This window comes from Mastigoproctus giganteus, chromosome 11, assembly GCF_048544385.1.
Source record: "Mastigoproctus giganteus isolate SK-2022 chromosome 11, ASM4854438v1, whole genome shotgun sequence".
NCBI classification, from domain to species: Eukaryota; Metazoa; Arthropoda; class Arachnida; order Uropygi; family Thelyphonidae; genus Mastigoproctus; species Mastigoproctus giganteus.
In genome coordinates, this window is record NC_143585.1 from 65,972,426 (window position 1) to 65,998,598 (window position 26,173).

Sequence of the window (26,173 nt, forward strand, 5' to 3'; positions counted from 1 at the left end):
CTGGTGTGTTAAGTCTGCTACTTTAAAGCTTTATTACAAATGTATCTTTATTCCGATAACATGTTATGTTGCAGGTGCGTAGAGCTATCATATCTCAAATTGTCAAGTCAAAAAATATATAATACAAGCACAACGCCTTTTTCTACTTGCTATATCTAGAAATTGTAGAACCTTCTCCACTTTTGCCCTGCAAGTTGTAAATGGAAAGCTACCAATAAATTATGAAGTGATGTATCACTATCTTCAGTATGTCAGGCGGAAAGACTCACCGGCTAGAGTCGAGAATTTCTCTATTGATTTGGACACACCTGTAAAGGAGGACAATCTTAGAATAAGATCGGAGTTTATAAATGACTGGCAAATGGTCTAGTCAACTGCTGAACAAGGTAGAGTAGCTAATAAATTTATCCCAAATGTGAGGGGGTATACAAAACAGCAAATTGCTTGGTTTACCCAAGTATGAATGTGTCTTTTTTACTGACTGGGCCTGGTAGCCTTAACTCTAAGCTATACAAGTTTGGGTTGGCTGCCAGGCTATTATGTAAATGTGGGGCTGAGAGACTGTAGTCTATTTAATATTTGAATGTTATTTGCATTTAGATTTACGAAATAGTCTACAACTCCTCACAAATGTGTACAATGAGGATGATTTGCCTCAGTTTCTTGGTTGCAAGTAAAATTTTATGCTTTTTCAGATTTCGCAGATAAATTGTTTAGACGAAGAAAGCGAATTTATGATAATGAATTAGATGCAAATCGTTAATTTATAGTAAGTAAATTTAATGCTGAATTGTGTTCAGTTTTATGTTTTACTACATCAAAAGATGTAGTAAATGTAAATATGTACGGAAGTCCTTATAAGCCAAGGAATTATACTTGTTGAAAATTGTGAGGAAAAGTTTTGTGTTGGTTGTCTTGGAGATTGGAGTTTTTCTGGTTTACCTGACAACTTGAGTCAGAATGAGACTTTTTGAGCTAGTGTTTATTGCTCAATTAAAACACCAATAGTCTTGGATTGGGCATAAATTATGTTCTTTAAATTATAGAACTGTTAAATTGCATATCTTTATGTTTGTATCTGAGCTGGAGACTATAGGGTTAAAGGCTCCTAGTGAGACTGTTGCACTGATTATTAATGTAGCAGTAATTTGGTAATTTGACAAGAACTGGATATTTCATTGGACAATAGAAATGGGTTGTATTGAAGTCTAACTATTTTGTCAACTGAGTGTAATTGGCTTTGAATACCGGTAAATTGTTTGCAGTTGGATAATGATGTGACAGCTGTTTTGTCATGAGTGCTGAAATGAGGTATTGTGACTGTTAGACTGGTTGATGGTTGTTCGGGTTGAGGACACTTTAAAAAAAAACTAACTTAGGGAATTGTGACCTGAGACAGCACTGTTCTTAATGAATATTTTGATGGTTGGACATCTTTGCCTGATGTATTGTGTCTTCTGCGTCTTTCTGGGAGCTTGGGCTGCACCTGGATTGTTTGCCGGAAAAGAATGGGTTTTATAATCGAGGTTGAGGTTTTGTTGGTCTATGGAGCTTTTAGACAGTTGGTCGTCTGTAAAGTGTAACTTGTGGCCTAATATAATGGTTTATTCTGGTGGTTGGCAAATTATATCAAATGCATGGATGCCTTTGGTTTGTTCAACTGATCGGGAACTGTGTGGACTGAATGCCCATGTGTATTGGGTTTGCTTGGATTCATTCTTCTAAGCTTAGTTTTAATTGTGAACCACGTTTTAAGTTGACAACAGGTTGTGTTGTTATTCTTGTGGTCTAGAATTGAGCTAAAAGAGATTTTCTGACTCTGTCTGCAGTTGGCAGACTGGAATAATTGTATATATGTAAATAGCTATGTTGCTAGCTCTGCACAATAGAACATTGTAGTTTTGGTTTTAAGGTTTTTGGATGTATATATGTAAATAGCTATGTTGTTGGCTCTGCACCATAAAATATTGTAGTTTTAGTTTTAAGGTGTTTAAGGCTGTGTTAAAATTGATCCACTATATGTTTCTTTTCTGTAAATTTTTTCACACTTCTCTCTTATTATTCAGGGGATGTCATTTCTTTCTTCCTCTTGCTTTCTGTCCACTTTCCTTCCGTTCCATTTCCCATACTATTCCACTTAAATCCTATTTCCTTTCTTTGCAGATCTTGGGGCTCCCATGCTTGCCTGATAGCCCCAGTAAGATGGGTTGGGTTGGGAGTCAGGGTGCGGGGGACCAGGTGTCCTCTGCTCCCCTGACTGCGAAATGCCAGGTGCCGGCACTCAACACTCAACACAACCCACACATACACTGGACACACCTACACCTACACACACTTTCCGGCATTGACGCTACCTCCAAAGCCAGGTGGGCAGGAGCAGCAGTGCGTAGCACACGCTTCTTGATTAGACTGGGGTTCGAGCCCGTGACCACCAAATACAGAGGATGTGTAAAGGTCAGGGAATGACCACCGCATATCCCCGGAGCAATATGGCCTTAGTTGCTAATGCTCCTAAAAACCAAACAACAGCATTGGCACTATGTCTTGTCAGATGCATCAGCGGCTTATAGGGGAAACCCTGGAGACCGCCGACAATACACAAATACTTTAAATACTTAAATACCTCACGTCATTGATAGAGTATGAAGTGACATTTTCCAAAGGAGTTAGCGAGTTACAAATCCATTCATCTAAGAAAGCGTAGGAAATGTAAGAAAACGTTCACTTAATAGATAAAAGAGCTGAAAATAGATCAAAGTCTAGTCTTGAAAGCTGCGCCTATAAATAAATAAATAAAGAAAAATCTACAGTGAAGTCGTTTACTTTTTTTAAATAGCTGTTGAGTATAGAGTGACCAAAAATATGGACCAGCCAAAATTCACAACCGCCACTATACGGAGTAGCCAATATGAGTAGAACCATCAGAAAAAAAAAAAAAAAAAACATTTTCTTGCATGCCTAGCTATTGACTGCAATGTCAGTATATAACTGTATAAAAAATAATAAATAAATACTGTAAATAAAAAAAAATAATAATTACTTTGGATAGTTCTAAGCAAAATACAAAGACATGTAACTGAAAGGCTTGAAAATTAAGTTGTCTGGTCTGATTAATGAAATATAATAAAGGTTCCTGCCCCATGGACCATGGACTTGGAGACAGATCAGGTCACATCAGCGGCCGAAGTGCACAGCATTGTAAAGCGTGTCTAGCCCAATGGAGACAAAAGTATTCACACAAAATAAAATTTATCAGTGGTATCAAGTACTGTTTTAAACTTCAAATACAGCATCGGAAACTTGCATTCTGCTGTATCGAAAGTTAGCATTTTTAGCGCGACCCGACAACAAAGGGGCAGAGTCCAAGCGAGAAATGTCTAAACCCTCTGTAGCGAATGCGTGACTTCTCCGTACAGACTGTACGGTGAAGTCACGCATTGCTGTTATTGATGGCTTGCTTTAGCTACTGGGAAACTGTTTCCCATGAATTTGTAACGGAAGGCCACAATGAATCAACCGCATCAGATAGTACCGTCGGCCAGACATGCGGCCATGAGAAAAATAGTTCCTGTTCCATGATACAGCACATAAAAAGGACAGTGCAGCACGATCGGAGAAAACTCTTAAGAGTGCCACCTTTTGTTGAAATCCGTAATTCTTAAAGTAAACGTTATTACAGGATTGTAGCGTATTAGTGTAATTAGTGTGAGCTCTGATGTTCGAAATTCAAATGACTTTTCATTTAAACGGTCGAGCCATCTGTCGAGAACTGGATTTGCTTTAAGACCGATATTCTTCCAGATATAAACTACAAATAAGTTGTGAAAATAAGCTAAACCCAGTTGTCTATTTACTGCACGTAAATATTTGAAAATTACAAATACAAAATAGTGGCTTTTTTATTGGTGAGGAAAACTCAAAGCAAAATCTAAAGGCAGAAGCAGATAGGTCATTTCCATCTGAATGGCGCGTTTTAGCTGCACTGAGCATGACGTTTCTGCACTGCCCTGGAGGAAAACAGCCAGTAAACGGCACCGCTGCCTATCTATTCTTTGCAGAGCACTAGCTAAATCAAATATCTCGCCGCCTCGCCCTAGTTGAGAGGATGTAAACAAATATTGCTCTCTCTCTCTCTCTCTCTTGTCATTTGCGCCTTGTGGCTGAGTACTGGACTGACTGCTAATGCTTCGGCTTCTTGCAGTTCGAAATAGCACGGCTGACTTTTATAGACTTATCACTTTCATAAGGAGTACAGGAACTAAAAGTTCAAAAGAATTGCGTAGCTATGGCATGGCCAATGCCCATAAAATGTGCAATTTTTAAAAAGATCAGGAGGGACTCAAAAGTAAAAGAAACAAGTCAGTTAATGTACGAGTGCGTTACATTTCAGGCGCGTTAGATTTTTATTTCTTATACTAATCGATTTTTTCTTTTTCTGTGATTAACAGAAGTGAAAAATAAATAATTAATTATCTTCTTACCAATTAATTACTAATTCATAATTGTCCTTCACTCCTGAAGCGAAGACAATTAGGAATTCCGAATGCACATAGCTCCTAGTGTAATATTTATAAATACTCCAAGTTTTGTAATATGTACTGATTTAGTTTAGCAGAACTAACGCAGAAAGAATTTCGTGTTTTATGGTTCTTTTAGTGGACATTTAATTACAGTGGTATCAGGATATTTGAAAAATTGATACAATGGATATTTCCCGGAATACTTTGCAAGCAACAGCGAGTGAAATGCAACACGTATTGCAAGCTTTGTGATTTAATAAATTAAAATATCTTGGTATACTATCAACGCCTTCGTAGTACAATTTAGTTCTTCCTGGATTTCGATAACAATTGAAATAGAAAATGTATTTCACAGTCATATAATAAGCAAACAGGAATAATTCATGATTAAAGTATTTAGTAAACTAGATTTAGAAAAAGTACAAAAAGCAATGACGTTCATGCGCAATCCGAAAACCGAGAACGTTTCGTTTCTTAGCATTCCCCATATTGCTTATTCATACAAGCAATCAGTGCACGAAAAGAAACATAATATCCAGTTCTTCAGCTATAATATATGGTAACGGTTAACCTACACTAGTGTTCAAAGAAAGTGCATCACCTAGGAATTTCATATTTCTAACCCTTTTTCGCGATGGTATGTTACATTAATGACCAGCATCACAAATAGAAATATAAACAAAAGATATTTATTAATAGTTAAGGCAAAGCTAAGTAATATTTGACAGGTGCTCTCAAAATATTTCAAAATGAGCATTTGCAACCTTTAAACAACTGTTTTTGTAAACACAACAATTATGGCTGAAATGTTATCAGAAGCCCTCAATTTGCTTCAGTTTATCATTTTAAATGAAAAACAAAATGAAAAGTTCACCAGATGCAAGCCAATATTTAGTTGAACCGCCTCTGGCCCTGATGACAGCAGCACACCGTCGAGGCATTGGCAAGATCAATTTCTGAAGATAATCAACTGATAGTTCGTGGTTCCGAACACGAATTATGGCTTCCTGAGGTTCACGAAGAGTCTTTGCTTTCTTTCTGGCAACTGCAGATTGCACACGATGCTAACAGTTCTCTATAAGATTCATGTCCGGGCTTAAGTTCTCTATAAGATTCATGCTAACAGTTCTCTATAAGATTCATGTCCGGGCTTGAAAATTAAGTTGTCTGGTCTGATTAATGAAATATAATAAAGACATGAATCTTATAGAGAATCTCTATAAGATTCATGTCCGGCCAGCTAACAGTTGTAATGGACCGTTCTTCCAACCATTTTTTTACCTGTAACAAATTTAAACACATTACTGTCGAACCTCTAATACAGAAATGAAGCTAAAGTAACTACAGAAGTGCCTACTTACACTTTCCCGATGACAAGGAGCAGAGTCGTCCTGAAAGGTGCAGTTACTTGGCAGGTTGAAATGGTCTCTACCGGCTGGCAGCAATTTGCCTTCCAATATAGCCGGATATCCATTGGCATTTACGGAACCTTTTATAAACTGCAGATGACCTACTCCGCGATACGAAATGCAACCCCATATCATTTGGCTGGTAGGGAATTTCACTGTAGACACCATACACTCTGGATGGTATTCTTCACCACGTCTACGGCGAATCGTTTGTCTCCCATTAGAGCCATGTAGGTTGAATTTCTTCTCATCCGAGAAAATAACTGACTTCCACTGCTCTGGGGTCCATTTGACATACTCCTTGCACCAAATTAATCGGGCCGCCTTTTTCATTTTTTTCCTTGAGGAGAGGCTTCTTCTTAGGACGACGGACTACAATTCCATTTTTGAAGAAGCGTCTTCTGACTATTACTGCACTTGATACCACTCCTGTACGTTCTTCTCATTCTCTTTTCAGCTCGACGAAGAAGCTTTGAAAAGAAGCTTTTCGACGAAGAAGCTTTGCGGTTTTTAAGGCATAAGCGCTTCAAAACGCGGTCCTGTTTTGGCGTAGAGACTCGTTTGAGTCCGGTTCTTTTTTTCCTCTCAGCAGAACCAGTATTCTTGAGTTTGGAAATAAATCTACTCACTGTCAACTGATTACAAGACACTCTATAAGCCAGCGATTTCTAAACTGGGAGGCGCGGACTAGTGCAAAAGGAAGCGCGAAAAGTTTAACAGAAATGTAATTTTCATAACATAACATATATAAATAAAAAATATATACATATAAATAAACTTTCATAACATAACATTAAATTTCATAACCTATTTTTTAAAGCATTTACCGCCACCTATCTCTCTCTAACTTCGATATAAACATGAGATAAACATTTATTTGGAAAAAAAATTATATTTTGCTGAAATGGATTGATGAATTATGATTGATATGATGTAATGTAATATCCATTTAGTAATTTAGTGCGTACTATGTATGACATATATAGGTAGATTGCATAGTATAGCATTAGCTGCATGGTTGAAAATATGGTTTCAGCGGTGTGCAATTGTGTTTTTTATTGTTTTTGGCGTGATTACTTACTGATAATAATCGTTAGTAATTTAGAACTACAACGAAGTTCTAAATTACTAACTAACGTAATTTAGAACTACAGATGCTTATTATTTCATGTAGTATTAATAATTATTGTATTAACATATTAAAAATAAGAAATTACACAATTATAGATGCTTTACTTCAAGGAAGGCACCGGGAAAATTTTACAGGTCAAGGGAGACGTGGGCTCAGAAAGTTTGAGAACCGCTGCTATAAGCAATATGACGGGAAGAACATCCTTCCTCACGTAAAGCAACAATAGCAATCTTTCTTCGTGGCGTCGACTGCACGTAACTCGCCATCCTGACACAAGCAAGGAATGACTGCAAGTCTTGCAGATCGTGCTTATATAGCTGAAAGTAACAGCTGATGCAATATTACATCATCACCTACGTGTCAATCTTATCCTATGCAATCTGAAAGAAATATTGCCAGGTACTTACGTTATTCGGACGAATTACAATTTTAAGGGGTGATGCACTTTCTTTGAACACCAGTGTATGTGATATGTATGAGAAAAGAAATGCTAACTTTCGGATTTCCAATGGTTCGATTTTAATGAAATTTTAGAAAACTCGACAAATCTTTCTAAAAGAGATAAATATAAAATTTCACGAAAATCTTCGCATGTAATAACTCGACTCCACTGGGAATCGAGTAATTATGCGGACGGACAGACAAATAGAGGTACATGGTGCAGACAATAGGTGCTTTACGCATATATGCTAAACCGTCTAAAATGAAGATAGCTACATAAATTTTAATATTGATTGCTCCTTTTGCAGCAGGGCCCAAGCTCGTGACGATAAATTACTGTGTGAAAGTAAATCACCATAGGTTTCCTCGATTTTGCACTAGTACTTCAAATAAAAAGCGCCGCTCCGCTATATTGCTATTTATTTTGTCATTACCCATAACAGCCTATTTCAGCGCCTATTGGAGCTCCACCTATGGGTAAGGAGATAAAGTTATTGAAGACTTGACAACGCATTAATATGGTCAGACCTTTCACTGACTTTGCCTATGTATCTTTTTCCTGAGAGAGTGTTTTGCTCTCTTTCTTCTTCTACTTTCTTTTCTCCCACTTTCTCCTTCCCATTCCTTATTTATTATAACCGGGATTCCACTTGTTGGAATCCCACTTAGTGTAATTTAGATAGTTCCTGGAGCGCCTCCACGTGGCTAGGGACGGGAGTCGGGACGCAGGTAGCTTGCTCCCTGCCTAGGCGCGGAACCCCACTTCACAGGACTGATCATGAGACTAAAAGAAAAGAGCGCTAAAAGCGAGTTGGCGCTATAAACGGAAACGCTATAACAGGAGTTTACTGTATATTGATATCAACGGATGGTCAATGTGCCAGCACTCCTTCAGTTGCTAGACGACCATTATCTGATCTGCGGTAACCTATTATGTTTTCTCTCTCTGTTACTAATGGATCGCGGAATGAACCTAAAGATCAATGGACGCCAAGAGGATTAACACGGGGATTCCAGAGGTGGAGTGCACTCTGGCTTCTTGTTCACTGCTCTTTTAGCAACTTTTATGAAACAACAGGTCATGTCTGGCTTATTGTTCATAAAAGTTCTACGCAAAAAAAAAAAAAAAAATCTGCTTGATCTAGGTCAGTATCTCCAATAATTCAGTCTTAAAATAAATCCCACCAAATCAGAGCGCCTACTATTTTCACTGAAGCCAACTATCACCTGCCATTTATGCGACTATAAAGAAACTCACTTGGGAGTTAACTTCGACTGGAAACTAACTTTTAGTCACCAACCCTGACATGCTGCTTACGCGAGACATCCACCTACGGTGGATGTACAGAAACTTCAATATACTGACGGCAGATCATCCACAGTTAATGATCCACAATTTATCCTCCGATTTTTATTCTACTGAAATCTGGAAAACAGCCGCCCCTAGCACGCTGAAATAATCTTTACTGCCGAGTATTGGCGTACAACTCTTTGTAAATCCACTATGGTGGAGCAGAGATTCACTATTACAAACCTCTTGTCGATAACGACAAAAATCCTTGACGGTTCCCACGTGAGACAGTAGAGATGGCAATTGTATATATATTGATTTCGAAGCAGAATTTGACGTAGTCAATGTGCCAGCCCTTCTTCAGCTATTAAACTGCTTTAAAAGTTTAAGAAGTTAGACTCCTTTAAAAAGAGAAGGAATTACACTCCTTTAAAAGGTAAAATAGTTACACATTCATCATCATCATCAGCCATTTTCAATCCACTGCAGGATGAAGGCCTCTCCAGCAACTTTCCAGTTCCTTCTGTTTTGAGCACTGGCCATCCATTTACTACTCAAAAACTCATGAATTTCATCTATGCATCTCCGCCTTTGTCTTCCAGGTTTTCTTCTAGCTCCTCTTGGGTACCATTCTGTTATTTTCTTAGTCCATCTGTCATCATGTCTTCGAGCTATGTGTCCTGCCCAAGACCATTTTAGTTTTTTAGTTTTGATAAGAATGTCCTTTACTTGAGTTTGCTGCCTAATCCATGTGTTTCTCTTCTTATCTAACAGTCTGATTCCCAATATAATTCGTTCCATTCTTCGCTGTGTAGTTCTCAGCTTCTCTTCCATTCTTTTGGTGAGTGCCCAAGTTTCACTTCCATAAGTCATGGTGGGGAGTATACATTGATTCATTATTTTACGTTTCAGACAAACTGGGATATTGCTCTTCAGTATGTGACTATATTTCCTGAATGCTATCCATCCAAAATTTATTCTTCTCTTGACTTCCAGCCATTTATCATTATTACAGCTAATAACTTGTCCCAGATAAGTATATGACTCCACCTTTTCAATTACTGCTCCTTCAATCATTATTTCCCTTTCCGTGGCATACTTGTTCATCATTACTTTTGTTTTAGCCATATTCATCTTTAGTCCAAAATCCTTAATAACTGTGCATAACTGATTAAGATTTTCCTCTAATTCTTTGGGATCGTGGATTATGACCACAATGTCATCTGCAAATCGTAAATGGTTTAGGTACTCTCCGTTCACATTGACTCCTTTCTGCGACCAGTCTAATCTTCTGAAAGCTTCCTCGAGGGCAGCAGTAAACAGCTTCGGAGATATTGTGTCTCCTTGTCGAACTCCTTTCTCGATTTTAAATTTGCTACTGTCTTTGTCTAGTCTAATAAAGGATGTAGCACTCTCATATATTTTCTTCAAAATCATAATATATGGAGTATCTATGCCTTGTCTCTCCAGTGCCCGAAACATTGCCTTATGCTGTATGGAGTCAAATGCCTTTTCATAATCCACAAATGCCAGGCATAATGGTGTTTTATATTCATTTGCTTTCTCCATTAGCTGTGATATTACGTGAAGGTGATCCATAGTTGAGAATCCTGTCCTAAAGCCAGCTTGCTCTTTCGGTTGATTCTCATCAAGTATTCTTTCTAATCTGTTAGTAATGACCCTTGTGAACAACTTGTAGATATGGGATAACAAGCTAATTGGTCTATAATTTCCAATTTCTGATTTATCTCCTTTCTTATGCAGCAAAACTATGATTGCATTATTCCACTGCTTAGGCATCACACCTTTTCTAATGCACTTTGTGAAGAGCCTTGCCAGTTTTTGTGTTATGTCTCTTCCTCCCAATTTTAACAACTCTACAGTAACTTCATCTTCCCCTGGGGCTTTCCGATTCTTCATTTTCTTCAATGCATGTTCTACCTCATCAGGAAGAATATCGGGTATGCCGTATGTGTTGCCACTTTGCAATCCATCTTCCCCACTGCTGGTGTCATTCCCTCGCTCCCTGTATAATTCTCTATAGTAGTTTTCTGCTATTTGAATTATGCCTTCTCTGCTGTTTATAAGTACACCATCGCTATTCTTCAGTTTCAGTATCATTTGTCTTTCTGTATTACTGCTCATGGCTGCTGATTTAAATCCTTTGTTTTCCCTTAATGCTTGTTCTACTTTTCTTGTGTTAAATCTTCTTATGTCCTGTCTGAGTCTCTTTCTAATGGCTTTGCATAACTCAGTATACTCAATTTTCTCCCTGTCAGTGTTTTTCTTGCTCTTCATTTGTCGTCTTCGTTTCATCATGACAAGTGTTTCTTGACTAATTTTTTCTTCTTTGGATTTCTGTTTCCCTATAGGTTTCTTCGGCTTTATCACTTTCAGAAAGTTGTAATATTCCTCGTCGATATCTTGGTCCTGAGCAGTCTGCAGAAGCTCAAACTTGTTCTTAAGTTCCAGTACATACTGCTTTTTCTCCTCCTCTGTTATTTCAAAGACCTTTGTATTATTTACTCGAGTCAGTTTTTTCCTTTCCTTTCCTACATCTATATCACGTGTACATCTTACCATTCTGTGATCACTTCCAACATTTACCTTATTCAGGACGGTAACATCATTCATAATATATCTTCTGTTAGTGAGGGTGAAGTCGATTTCATTAGTTGTTAATCCATTTGGACTCTTCCATGTCCACTTTCTGCTCACCCTTTTCTTGAAAAAAGTGTTCATTACTGATATTCCTTGAGATTCTGCAAATTCCACAAGTCTTTCACCTCTTTTATTTCTTTCACCAATTCCAAAATTTCCTATAGTTCCTCTTTCTGCGCTGTTTTGCCTTTTTCCAACCTTAGCATTGAAGTCCCCCATAATAATAGTGTAGTGGGTTTTCTGCTCATCTAGAAGACTCTCAATTTCAGTGTACATTTCTTCAACCTCTTAATCATCATGGCTCGATGTTGGTGCATAAATTATTATAATCTTTAGCTTGTACCTCTTAGAAATCTTGAGTATTAGTCTTGACACCCTTGGTGATGTACTTTTGAATTCCAAAATGTTGTTTTTAAAATCTTTATGGACCAGAAACCCAACTCCACCTTCACTCCTTTCACTGTTTCCATTGGTGTACAGCAGATTTCCACTTGATAAACTTATAAGTGATTCATTTCTTCTTCTTGTTTCAGCCAAACCGATGATATTCCAATTCACATTTTCTAATTTCTTTTCCAGCTCTAATATCCTGTCTTCACCGATGAGTGATCGTACGTTATAACAGGCCAAGTTCAATTTCCGTGCATGGCAGCCTGGTCGTACCCAGAGATTCTTAGCACCCTCTGCTTCCACTCTGATCCTCTCGCTGCCGTAAGAGGGAGAGTGAAAGCTGCTGGGGACTGAGGGCCATTTGTATTGTTGTGCTCTCATTGCTGGAGGGTTTCGTCTTTTCCTCTTCACGCTGACCAGGCGTCTTGAAGAGAACCACTCTACACGTTCGTTGCCACCTAAGTGACGTAACAGGGCTTACCATCGAGAAGGTGTGCATGAGTAGATTTTAGGGAGGCAGGCCAACCGGACTTCTCCTAAATCTTCTGTAATAGAGAGATATTGGATCCATCAGTGTTTTAGGCTGAGTGTCTGATAACACACAGGATACCTGTTCCCCTCTAAGTCTAGTGCTAATACAAAAACGGCACCTCATTACAACTACCAAATCTATGACTGGTATCATCACTGAACACTTATTCTGGCACTTCGGTGGCTGGCGAATCCCACATGCTCCCTTGGCAGACATCCCTTCATCACAAAAAAAAAAAAAAAAAAAAAAACTAGAAAGTACAATCTTATCCCACAGCTAAGGGTCAGGAATTACCGTACTCATGCAAGGGCTTCTAGTGCTAATACAAAAACGGCACCTCATTACAACTACCAAATCTATGACTGGTATCATCACTGAACACTTATTCTGGCACTTCGGTGGCTGGCGAATCCCACATGCTCCCTTGGCAGACATCCCTTCATCACAAAAAAAAAAAAAAAAAAAAAAAAACTAGAAAGTACAATCTTATCCCACAGCTAAGGGTCAGGAATTACCGTACTCATGCAAGGGCTTCTAGTGCTAATACAAAAACGGCACCTCATTACAACTACCAAATCTATGACTGGTATCATCACTGAACACTTATTCTGGCACTTCGGTGGCTGGCGAATCCCACATGCTCCCTTGGCAGACATCCCTTCATCACAAAAAAAAAAAAAAAAAAAAAAAATTGGCGCCTCCGTAGCCAGGTGGGAAGGAGCAGCAGTGCGTAGCACACGCTTCTTGATTAGACCGGGGTTCGACCCCGTCACCACCAAATACGGAGGATGCGGAAAGGTCATTCAGGGAATGACCACCTCATATCCCGGAGCAATATGGCCTTAGTTGCTAATGCTCCTAAAAACCAAATAACAACAACAACAAATAACAATCACAAAATCGCCTTCATCTAGCAGATAGATTTCTTCCACACAATGCTATTTCAGAAAACTAGTTGCGTTTATTATAACTCCATCTTAGTACAATCATTCCTCTGCAAAGTAATTCTTAAACGATTCCTGTCTGACCATGGACCAAAGTTAGCCCTTCATGAATATCGTAGACCTACTTGTCTACCATATTTCGTCTGTCCAGCTTCATCATAGACCACGTTTCTTAATGCGGTCACTGAATCTCAAGTATAATGGATACATGGAAAGTAATGGCAATGCGACACAAACAGACACCTGGTATGGATTGAGAACCTCTGACCGAATTTCGCATGTCTAATGACGTTTGCCGCTCGGTCTGCCTCAATAATCCCTATTAATTATTGGACTCTCGACTACGTTGTATAATCAACTAATTTTGTAAATTGTATGTATACAGCCTCAGCTTCACCAATGTATTGTCGGCCATTGTATTGTCTTATACTGTTCCATTATGTTCATAACTTTACTTATATGCTATGTAACGCCCTAGGCCTCGCCCGTAAAGAAATTATTGATCTTCATATAATGTAATGTTTATTAAAATTTTCAACAAGTGAGTAATGAAAAGCAAATGGAGTAATAAAGAGGGAAAATAAGGCCTTTAAATTCCTCCCGTCATATGGATTTCAAATCATATTTGTACCGCAGCGTAGTGCCGGCTTCAAATCGCCACAAATGGCTCTCCAACCAGTGCTGCAGTCACTGACCTTGTAAAATTCAAGTTCTTTCAAAAATACAAAGCGCAGTGTTTATAACAAAGAAATTTTCAAAAAACACGGTGCAACATATTGCTAGACACGGTACTGTATAATATTATGCATGCAAATTAAGTTAAAATATGAGAAAATACATGTTTTGAACCGGAATAATATTGAAATAATTATGCCTGTCGGTTATGTAAGGATAGTATTCATTCGAAAAGAATGCAGCTAATAGCAGTTTGGTCGTCTCCTGTCCAAGCTATTAAGAGAGGTCAAGAGAGCTGGTGTGACCTTCTCCACCTTACACAGCGGCCTTGGCATAAACCCATGATTAGTTTTTTGAGTGGTGGCGACCCGCTCTTCCACTCTCGTGAACTCCACCTTTTGTACATCATGCGAATAACCCTATTAATGATTATTAATGTGAGAAAAATAGATACTTATCCCCAAAACGTTTCATGCTTATATTACGGATTAATATTTATAATAGCAGGGAAAATAAGGTCGAGAACTTTTACTCTTATTTAACTGCTTCTGCTTCCTTTTGGACTACAGTAATTTTCAATAAGAATACGAAACTAATGCTGAAAAGAACTAGTTTATCATATTATTTCTGGTTTGGTCTTAATTAATAACCCTAAATAATCATTTTGAAATGGATTTACCTGATTATATCACTGAAAAATAATAAATGGCTCATACAAATATTACCAATTAGATATGCGGAGAAAAATCATAGGAAAAATAAAAATCTTGTTCTAAAACTGTAGAATACAAGAATGGCCGACAAAACCTTTTCTGAAATTCAGGTCCATAATGAAAGGCCAGATGTAATTGGAAAGACAAAAGAATTGCTTCGCAGCAATGGTTACAGGTGTGCAATACCTAACATTCCATTAGAAGAAGAAGAAGAAGAGGAAGAAGAACTCTTTATTGCATACAAAAGGCACACGCCGTACACGGCTACAAGGCAGGGGTTACAAGCCAAGTTCAGTTTTTACCAAAATAGTAGGAATATTGTAATATTATATAAGTAATTAGAAGTTCTAAAAATAAACACTATTTCCAAACATAAAATTATAAAACTTAAAACATTAATTTCCTGAAAAATAAACTCACATAGAATATTAATTACGTATTTATTATCAATGTTGCATATAAAAATAGAGAAAAAGTATTTACTCACAAAAAATAAATAATAAACATAAACGACACTAAATATGAATTTTTCATTAAATATCAATGAGAAGAGTGGACTTGGAAAATTTAGCTATATCAACATTGCTAACAGTCACCGTGATTCTAAAAATACGATGCAAATTAGTCAATTACTGAAAACCTCAATTTCGATTTCGTTAATTCATTATTTTCGAAAGGCTTGCAAATTAATGTTTTCAGCTATACAGTAATTCCTCCTCAACAGCAGATTTGAGATAACGAGGTTTATATAGTAATCCCTCGTCAACCGAAGGCATATGCTCTTGAAAAGTCTCGCGTTTGGCAAGACTAAGGTCCCACAAATAATAGGGGGTTAGGAGAAAGAAAACTGAGGTAGACGGAAAAAAACAATAAATATTCCAGGAACTATATAAAAAAATCAGAGTAATCTTCATTTTCAATTTATACAGCGCCTTGATCAAACAATATACTGTATACACACACAGGGGCGTAGCTAGGTTTTTGGCATCCTTGGCAAATTTGTGGCTACACGCTTTTTTTTCGATAATTGGTAAAATCGTAATAAATAATATTAAATACAGTCCAACCACTGTTTAACGATCTTTATAGCGAATTTTTTGAATTCCTCTTGGTGATTACATTTAAAATAGTTTCCGTAGAACGAAGAAAATTTTCCATATAGCGAATGGATTACAACGATGGCATGTCTAAAATTAATTGGGCTTTTGTTGTTTTATTTAAATTATAAATCACAATATTCACAATTACCTATTTACATAGCAAGCACAAAAACACTAAACAGTACACACACATTATTTATAACTTCTAGCTTATTCAGTACTGTATCGTAGAACGTACACAATGTGTGAATTGCGTAACTGCTATGCAAGCGATCTACTAGATAGAGATCCAGAATCTGAGTGGACCTTGTTCAAGCAGATAATGACAGATGCTGCAAATGCAAATTTTGGACGGGCCTAAAGGAAACCCAAGAGATACTAGATATAATGGAGCGCAGAAAAAACTTTAAGAACAAAGATGTAGAAAAATATAAGATGTATAAATAAGGAAGACTAAACAGACGTGGATGGAGGAGAGATGTAAAAGAGCTGTAAATGAGCATAGTCCACAAAGAAGTGAGGGAACTATGAAGCATCAGGAAAGACCGTGCAAGAGACCGCATTCTGGATAAAAACAACAGGGAAATTGTGGACAAACAACACAAAAAAGATATATGGCAAGAATATCTGAGGGAACTATACTGCGAGGACGACAGACAACTAGGAAATGACAACACCCAAACAGAAGGCGAACGAATCAAGATGGAAGAACTGGAGCAAGAGATTAAATTAATGAAAAATAACAAAGAACTGGCACTGATAACATCCCAGCCGATATGCTCAAATGCTTCGGAGCAAAAGGAAAACAACAGCTCTTCAATATTTTCGATAATATTCTAAATGGAGGGAAACTACTCCTTGAATTTCTGAGTTCCATCTTTATTCCCATATCAAAAAAGATAAGCCTCACAAGCCACTCCATGAAAGTCCACTTGATTATGCTATACGACCTCTATGCTGAAACCATTATAGATTTAATACAAGATTCTGAAGAAGCAATTACTGTTGATGGTTCAGTTATCAACCTGCGATACGCAGACGATACTGTTCTTATTGCAACCTCAGAAGAAAAGCTACAAACACTCCTCAACAAAGTGATAACAGCCAGTGAGCAGATAGGCTTAACAATTAATGCCAAAGATCAAAACTATGGTTATAAGAAAACACCTTGCCTGTAATCAAAATACGCTGTGGCAACTCCCCCATCGAACAAGTGAGTAGCTTTAAATATCTAGGAAAGATCTTTACAAATAATAATGACCAAGGCACAGAAATTAGAAGCAGAATTGGTATGGCCAAAGAGGTATTTAAGAATCTCTGTGACACGAAAGTGGATTTCCAGAAAAGATATCGAATGGCCAAATGCTACACATGTGGAGCATTCTCCTATATGGATGTGAGACCTGGGTCATGCGGAAATCAGGAAACGGGAATCCTTCAAGATGTGGACGTTCAGAAGAATGCTCAATATTCCGTGGACAGATAACGTCACTAATGAGCGGATCCTTAAGAGGGCAAGAACCACAAGGACACTACTAACTACAATTGCAAAGAGAAAGACTGCCTACCTCGGGCATATTATAAGTGGCGAACAATATGACCTACAGAGCCTAATCCTGCAATGGAAGATTAAAGGCAAAAGAGCAAAAGGAAGACAAAGAAAAAAGTGGCTTGATAGCATCAAAGAATGGACAGGGGTCTTACGACACAAGAACTATTTCACAAAGCAAGATTGATCAATATTTCACAAAGCAAGAGACAGAATTGCCTGGAAAATGTTGGTCTACAACGTTCAAATTGAATACAGAACCTGAAGAAGAAGAAGATGCATTCAAGGATGCGCTGATGAAGTGGTCGCCTGATTGGTCCCTTCAAAGTTACGTTCTGGACAGCAAATATATCTATGCTGCTATGCAGTGTGTACTCAAAAAAATTACGGATGCATGCAGGCTTGAATCGCCCTCTGAAAACATGCCATTTGGCGAAAATTAATTTTCACACACCTGCTCTCATCCTGATGGGACATCATTTAGGGACGCCATTTCATCGGCTATTTCGACACCCGAGGCTAGCCTCGGGTGTCGAAATAGCTTAGCCCGGAACTGAAATGAGCTGTCAGTGGCGCCCTTGGCACCTGCCCCAATGCCAAGGTGTTCCTACGCTACTGTACAGTAACATACATACATATACACAAACTGTCAACTATCCTCCTATGTCACACCGTCATTTGATATTGCGATACATGGTAGTCTTCAAATCATCACGAAAGCAATTCTAAAATACGTTCGCGAAAAACGTAAATATCAGTCACAACAATGAAAATCAATAGAAATACAGAAATGAATCCCTTACTGATATAGTAGTGACGATTACATCATTGAGATGGTAAACTTCAGTGATTCCCAAACTGCATGTCCGGCATCATGGTGTGCCGCGAGCTTCTTCAAGAGTACCACAAAGATTAGTAAGAACTCATTGAGCTCAACGGCAATCACTTTTCAAGTATGTTGCGAATATTGCGTCTTTTAACTCCAAGTGTTACGCGAGTGTCGAAAGTTTGGAAACCACTGGGGCAGAACGTAAACAAATTCTCATCCACCATTGGAAATGACAACCCTTGGGGGATGGTCTACAGGATCACCACAAACAAGTTCCCCAGGGGGGAAGTTATTCCCTCGATCGACAAAAACCCACAAAAATGCATGACTAAACATGGAAGAATCGACTGGAAATATCCTGGACACTGTCTACAAACCAGTGACGCTCACCAACACATTGGAACAAGGCACCCTACCACACGGCCCAAACGGAGGCCCCGTTCACGGAGGCCGAACTCGCCCTGATAGCCGACAAACTACAGAACAGGAAAACCGTGGGACTGGACCTCCTAGAACCAGAGATTATTAAGAAGACTATTGAACACATACCTTACCTGCTCCTAAACTTCGCCCGCTCCCCGTCCCCAATACACCTCTTTAGTTTCGCCTAAAGGTGGGGACCATAATGAGCTCCCACCATGACTCCCCTCTCCCAAACTGGCATCTGCTTGATGCCTTCCCCTCTATCCGTCCTTGTATAACTGTAACTCCTTCTCCTTTTCTTGTTCTTTCCCCCATGCGCTCCTCTTTAACAAAAACTTGTATTTTTTTTTTTTCTCTGGGCCCTCCCTGGGATGCTGAGGCGATTCTGGGGTTCTCCCAGCCAGAGTGCTTATTCCTCCCTACTTCCTGGCCTGGCTCCACGCACCGATGGACAGGCAAGAGGAGGTCGATTAGTTCCACAGGGCCCAGAGGTGACTAAGCAAGGGGGAGATCCCTGGCGCCTCTTGTCACATAACAGTAAACGTTATCCACCAGACTCGGCCCGTAATCTATGGGAATGCTTTTTATGCTATTTTTGTGTAAGATATTGGATTGCACACATTGGATTTGCTAATGCACACAAGAAAAACAAACTTAATTTTTCTTATTGTATCGACAACAAGGCAATCAAAAAAGTCAGTACAGCCAAAAATTTAGGTATCTTTATTAAAGAATCATTTTCCTTTGATGTCCATGTCTCTAACATTGTGAAGGCAGCTAGCAAAAAACTAGGTTTCCTGAAAAGAATTAACCGAGACTTCAATCAGTTGGCACTTTTCATCTTTCTTTACAAAATCTATGTTAGGCCAGCCCTAGAATTTGCCTCACAGGTCTGGTCCCCACATGTTGCTTACCAAAAATTAGAAATTGAAAATATTCAAAAAAGAGCAATCCAGTACGTCTGCTTTAAAAGTGGCCTTGAATACAATGAGAAATCCTACCAAGAGTGGTGTGTATTCTTTGGACTCGAAACGCTGGAAAAAAGAAGAGATAAAGCCGACTTACTTCTTTTTAACCAGCTGTTAAATGGTACCCTGAATTGCCCTCATCTCGTCTCACAAATAAATTTCAACGCTCCGACAGGAGCGTTAAGAAACCATCCTATGCGAGAACAAATTATGGATACTACAACTTCTACAACAGGACTGCAAGATCAATGAACAAAGCAAATATGGAGATATTTGACACAATCCGGACACTTCAAGAAGCAACTGAAATCGCTAACCTCATCCGTTACCTGACTTAAAATGGACTCTTCTTGCAAGTTCTAAGATTGTGTAATGTATGTGAAGAAATACCAGTGCTCTGCCTTACTCCTACCTGTTCACTTAAATAGGACAGTTGAGTCCTACTTTTATTTATTTAGTTTTATTTTATCTGTACATTTCAATTCACTAGTCTACTTATGTACATTTCAATAATAATAATAATAATAATAATAATAATAATAATTGAACCACGTATACGTTGGGGAGATAGAAGAAGAAGAAGAAGAGGAAGAGGAAGAAGAAAATCAAGGAATTTAAAATTTCGTAATCGTTAAATTTTAAAGAGCAAATACAGTAATCTCTCCTTAACTGTTGGTTTGCCACGGATTTCAGATAACGTAACTATACATTTATATACTAAAAATTTTTTTATAGTTCAAGTTTTGTTTTACGTATATGCGATCAATACAGTATAAAAAGAGCAAAAGAGCAAATTCCTAATCCACCCGCCACAGATAACGGGGCCAGGTCTAGTCGTGGTACACAGGAAAATGATCGATCGAATGAATCATACGATATTAATTAATAAATAATCTTCATTCCAACAGGGCAAGTTGGCATGGATTAAAAAATAACTAGATATTTCACACACAAAAGTGGATGTGGAAAAATAAATAAATAAAACTCACGAGAAAAAAAAAATAAAATAAAATAACAAATATCATAAAAATACATAAATACATTGGCCCTGCGATGACAAGAAGGTACAGCATAATGATTTATATAAATGGGGGAGACAACAGTCATCGGTTCATTGTGACGGATGCAGGCAGTCTAGCCTAAATTGTGGCACATTACCTGTCTACAGTAGACGCTGAAGTCAGACGAGAGCCAAATGGTTCACGCAATTATAATGCTGAGTCAGATAAAGTAAAGTCTGAGTCAGTCTTCGTAAAGCTTGCTTTACGAAGCACAAATCGTATATAGTTGCGTTGGTGGCAAATAGGTGGAGATCAGAGTTCAGCTCTTGTATTCTTTTGGGCATCTGATTGGGTAGAAAACGGTCTAACAGGGCTAGCCTGCTGGAATACATAATGAACGTCTGGATTGACCTCGCAGGTGCAAGTGGGGGTGCACCATGAAACATATGTCCTATATATTGGGCTTTATACTTTATCCATTATATACTGGATATAATGCCCATTACCATATTCGCAGTAAATACAAGTCTTCTATCTTCGACTATGTTTGGTAGCCCCCCTTAGCCCCAATTCTTGCGCCGTTTCTGTTGTCCATTATATAGGGGAAGATATAATTTATGGCCAGTTGGAAACGTAGAAGTCTCAAGGCAGATATAACATAATTTTAGAAAGTGATTTGAACAAATAAAGTAGTATCTTTTTATATATATACATTTAGGAGATTGTCACCAGGGCAATTATTCTTCGGCATGGAGAAGACAGCAGTTTTTAACTCTTCTAAGAAGTGGAGTGGAAGCAGAAGAAGAAGAAGAAGAAGAATAGTTTTCATTCTGCTCTCTAATATCAGAATGAATTGGCAAATCCAGATTAATATTCTCCTCTGGGAATAGGCCTGTCTAATATTTTAGTGACTGTGCCGTTCCAATTAACAGAATCTGAGTTATCAACAGTAACTGTAGTCAGGATGTCAGCAGGTTGAAGTTTGTTTCAATTAATCTTATAAATCATACCCATGAATCAGTATTTCTAGTATTTTAAATAAAGTTTTGCCAAGAGTTAAATTTGTTGTTATAATATTTTTAACAAAGAATCTTTTAATGTTTTTATATTCCTGATGGAGATGTTGAAGAAAAGAAGGAGAAATATATTAATTTCTGCGTGCTCTCTGAAAGGCACGTCTGGCTTGATGAACTTTGACTCTTAAAATAGTGAGCTCATCCGACCACCATGGGGTGCACTTTGAAGTTAATATTTTTTTGCGGGAAGATTTATACATGGCTGTTTATGTAATACTTTGGATTAAGACAGCCACTTCATCAGCAGTAAAGCGAGAAACAAAATCAGAGGGAAGGTCAGAAAAAACAGATTCATCAAAATATTCCCATTTTGTATTAAGCAAAGAATAGCGTAGCTGGTTGGGTGTAGGGTTTTAGGCGCTTCAGCAACATAGGCTGTAGTGCTGTATATACAGGGTGTTTCAGTTAAACGTTTCAGAACTTCTAAGAGGGGTAGGGTACATCCTGACAACTCGAAATCATATAGCAATGTGGGGTCGGAAATGCTTTCCTGAAGCGGTGTTGTACACAGAAGCACCATAAAGAAAAGAGACCGTAAGTGAGAAATCGTTTTAATAATACATGAAAAGAAGCAAAAGGTACATGGATTAAAGTAAGTGTTCGAAGTTTCTTCCACGGGCTACAATGCACGCCTCACATCTCCGACGCATGGACATCCGAACATTCTGGAATACTCCAGGCGAATTTCGAATTTCTTCGGCAGCTACTGCGATTCTTGCAACCAGCTCCTCAGCATTGTCAACAGGGGTGTCATAAACTAGCGATTTCATATGACCCCAGAAATAAAAATCAAGACATGACACCGAGCAGGCCAACGCACGGGACCACCACGTCCGATCCACTGTTGACCAAATGTGACATCCAGGTAGTTACGAACATCTCTGCTATAATGGGCAGGGGCTCCATCGTGTTGGAACCACATTGTCTGTTGCGTCGATGCAGAAATCTGTTCATCTCTCAAAAGTTGTGGCAATACTTGCTGCAGAAAGATCAAGTAGATAGGTCCGGTTAGACCTATTTACTTGATAATCCATGTACCTACGGTAATCCATGTACCTTTTGCTTCTTTTCATGTATTATTAAAACGATTTCTCACTTACGGTCTCTTTTCTTTATGGTGCTTCTGTGTACAACACCGCTTCAGGAAAGCATTTCCGACCCCACATTGCTATATGATTTCGAGTTGTCAGGATGTACCCTACCTCTCTTAGAAGTTCTGAAACGTTTAACTGAAACACCCTGTATACTCTGTAAATTGCATATGTTCTGTGTTCGATTTGCTGTTTTGCTAGACGAAAAACCCGAGTTTCAGAGAGAAAACCCCCATACTACTCTGGCCTGAGACCGACAAACTCAGCTACGTTGTGACAAATTCCGCTAAAAATTCCTTGCGTCATTGAGAGGATTCCAACTCAGATCACTTCCATCGTGTGGGGAGGACGACTATTCCACCAACTGTGCTACCCACAAGGGCTGATCATCATCAGCCATTTCCAATCCACTGCAGGATGAAGGCCTCTCCAGCAGCTTTTCAGTAACTTCTGTTTTGTGCAATGGCCATTCGTTTACTACCCACGAACTGGTGAATTTCATCTGTCCATCTCCATTTTTGTATTCCAGGTTTTATTTTAGCTCCTCTTGGGTACCAATCTGTTATTTTCTTAGTCCATCTGTCATGTCTTCGAGCTATGTGTCCTGTCCAAGTTCATTTCATTTCTTTAGTTTTGATAAGAATGTCCTTTATTTGTGTTTGCTGCTTATCCATGTGTTTCTCTTCTTACCTTACAGTCTGATTCCTACTAGAATTCGTTCCATTCTTCGCTGTGTAGTTTTCAGCTTCTCTTCCATTCTTTTGATGAGTGCCCAAGTTTCACTTCTATAAGTCATGGTGAAGAGTATACATTGGTTCATTATTTTACGTTTCAGACATATTGGGATATTGCTCCTCAGTATGTGACTATATTTCCTGAACGCTATCCATCCGAAATTTACTCTTCTCTTCACTTCCAGCCATTTATCATTATTACAGCTAATGACTTGTCCAAGATAAGTATATGAATCCACCTTTTCAATTGTTGTTCTTTCAATGATTATGTCCCTTTCTGTGGCATACTTGTTCATCATTACTTTTGTTTTAGCCATATTCATCTTTAGTCTAAAATTCTTACTAACTCTGTATAACTGATTAAGATTTTCCACTAATTCTTTGGGACCGTGGCTTATGATCACAATGTCATCTGCAAATCGTAAATGGTTAAAGTAATCTCCATTCACATTCACTTCTTTCTGCGACCAGTCTAATCTTCTGAAAGCTTCCTCAAGAGCAGCGGTAAACAACTTCGGTGTTATTGTGTCTCCTTGTCGAACTCCTTTCTCAGTTTTAAATTTGCAACTGTCTTTGTCTAGTCACACGGGCCGATATAGCGTAGCAACTGTGTAGGTGGGGAAAGAGTAGTTTTATATGATTTCCAGGTAAAAGAACTGGTTCTCTAGTATAATCAGTGTGCACCTGTCAGTTATGGATATATGGAGCAAGATTATTTATATGCCAGTGATACATCGATATTCAATTAGCCTAACAAGTCACTGAAGGTAAAAGGTTGATTAGAAAGATTCATAATATACAGTTGGTCCTAAACTCTGGAATCGGTATTTTTGCTGTGCCATAGACTGGATTTCGAGTTTGCATCCATTAGAACGATAACTGGTTTAGGGTTTAGAATATTTATAGCACAATTAAGGTAATGAAGATAAGGAGTTACATCGTCGAAGGCGGACAGAATAAGGAGATCAGATAAGAAGAATGAATAACACAAGTTATTTTCACGCAAGTAGCAAGCTGTAAGCACAGGGAAGAGACTTTTAACACATATAAACTTTTATTAAAGACAATAATGGCAGTTTTCGGATTTCCAGCTGAGGCTGAATGATCCTTGAGGAAAGTGGGAAGCCCATAATTTTTCCATAAGACTGAAAAGGCTCTTGTAAACTGACAATATCATAAGACATAACATTAAAAAGACGTCTAGCTTCGTCAGAAACTGATCTAGCCCTGTGGGCATTCGGTTGAACAATTAATAGTTTAGATTCCAACGTAACTGGTTACAGTAAGCGTGAATAGTACGCGATCTTATTGTTTCTTGAGTTTACAGATTATTCCAGACAAGCAGGATCCCTGATTGAACGCTTGACATCCCGTTTCTTACGCTTACAGTTTGTACAGTATATGTAGGCTGATTAATCTGTGGAAGGACATCCAGTATAGACATGTCCTGAAAGGGCACAATACCCACAGGCATGCGTATTCTGTAAACACAATAGGATTAATTGCTAAAACACTACTACGTGAGTATTACCTCATTGGTGGAGACCTGCTCTGGTTTATTCAGACAATGCTTGAGAACAGGACCATTATTGTTCGCGATGGCAATCTGCGCTACACCAGGACTATTACAGCTGGATTATTACAAGGCTATTACGGGATTCCAGGGCTATTACAAGATTCCGGACAGGACCCCCACAAGGTGGGGTCCTGTCCGGAATCTTGTAATTCTCAGCTGTTCTCGTGCCGTTCGTGACAGGCCGAACTGACACCATCACCTTTGCTGATGACATAAAACTGTTTACTCCCATCAGCCCTGCAGACACTGCTGAATTGATCAATGCCTTAATCCTTCAGAAAATCCGGAACCTTGAGGCCTTTCTCTCCAGTTTCGGACTTGACATCAATCCTGAGAAGTCAAAACAGTTAAAACAGTTCCGTTTGAGAGAGAAAGTTTCTCTCTCAAACGGAACCCAAGAACAGTGCAACCCATTTTAAGAGGATCGGCGATTTCTGCCATCCAACAACATACAGATCTGGGCGTTATTTTTGATCAAAAGCTCTCCTTTCTACCGCACATAGACCATCTGCAAATATAGTTCTGTCGACTTCGGTGAATGATTAAACAACAACTTATGCACGTCGATGACCAGGCTGTTGGGTGCAGATATATTAAGACATGTGTTTATCCGGTCATACTCTATGGCGCCGAAGTCTGGACTTCAACTGCTACGACCCATTCTAGACGGATTTTGGCGGGGGAATTCTGGCTACTTGAAGTGGGCCATATGGAAATTTCGGCTTCTTCCTGCACCAAGAACCACTCAGATGGCGGCGGCTCTCAACATCAGACGTCTTCCTGCCATCATTCACGAGAGAAGACTCGTCTTTGCCATCAAAATGATGGTCGGCATTATTTCAGTATCAGATTTCTGAGCTAACTGCGGATGGACGATCCCGGTCCCAAGCTTTAGGGCTAATCCAATCCTTCAGGCCATTCCAAACCGGTTAAGGTTATCTGATCGGTTCCTACCCGTGCAAATTGGATCTTATTACTTGGATCTTCGTCAGCCTCTGTCTACTCTGTGTCAACCTTTCTCCCCAGGCAATGAGTCTTCTCTCTTGGACTTCAAAGAAAAATTTCATCTTGTGCAAGATTTTGCACATAAAGCCTTCGCCAGACGTGGACAAATCATC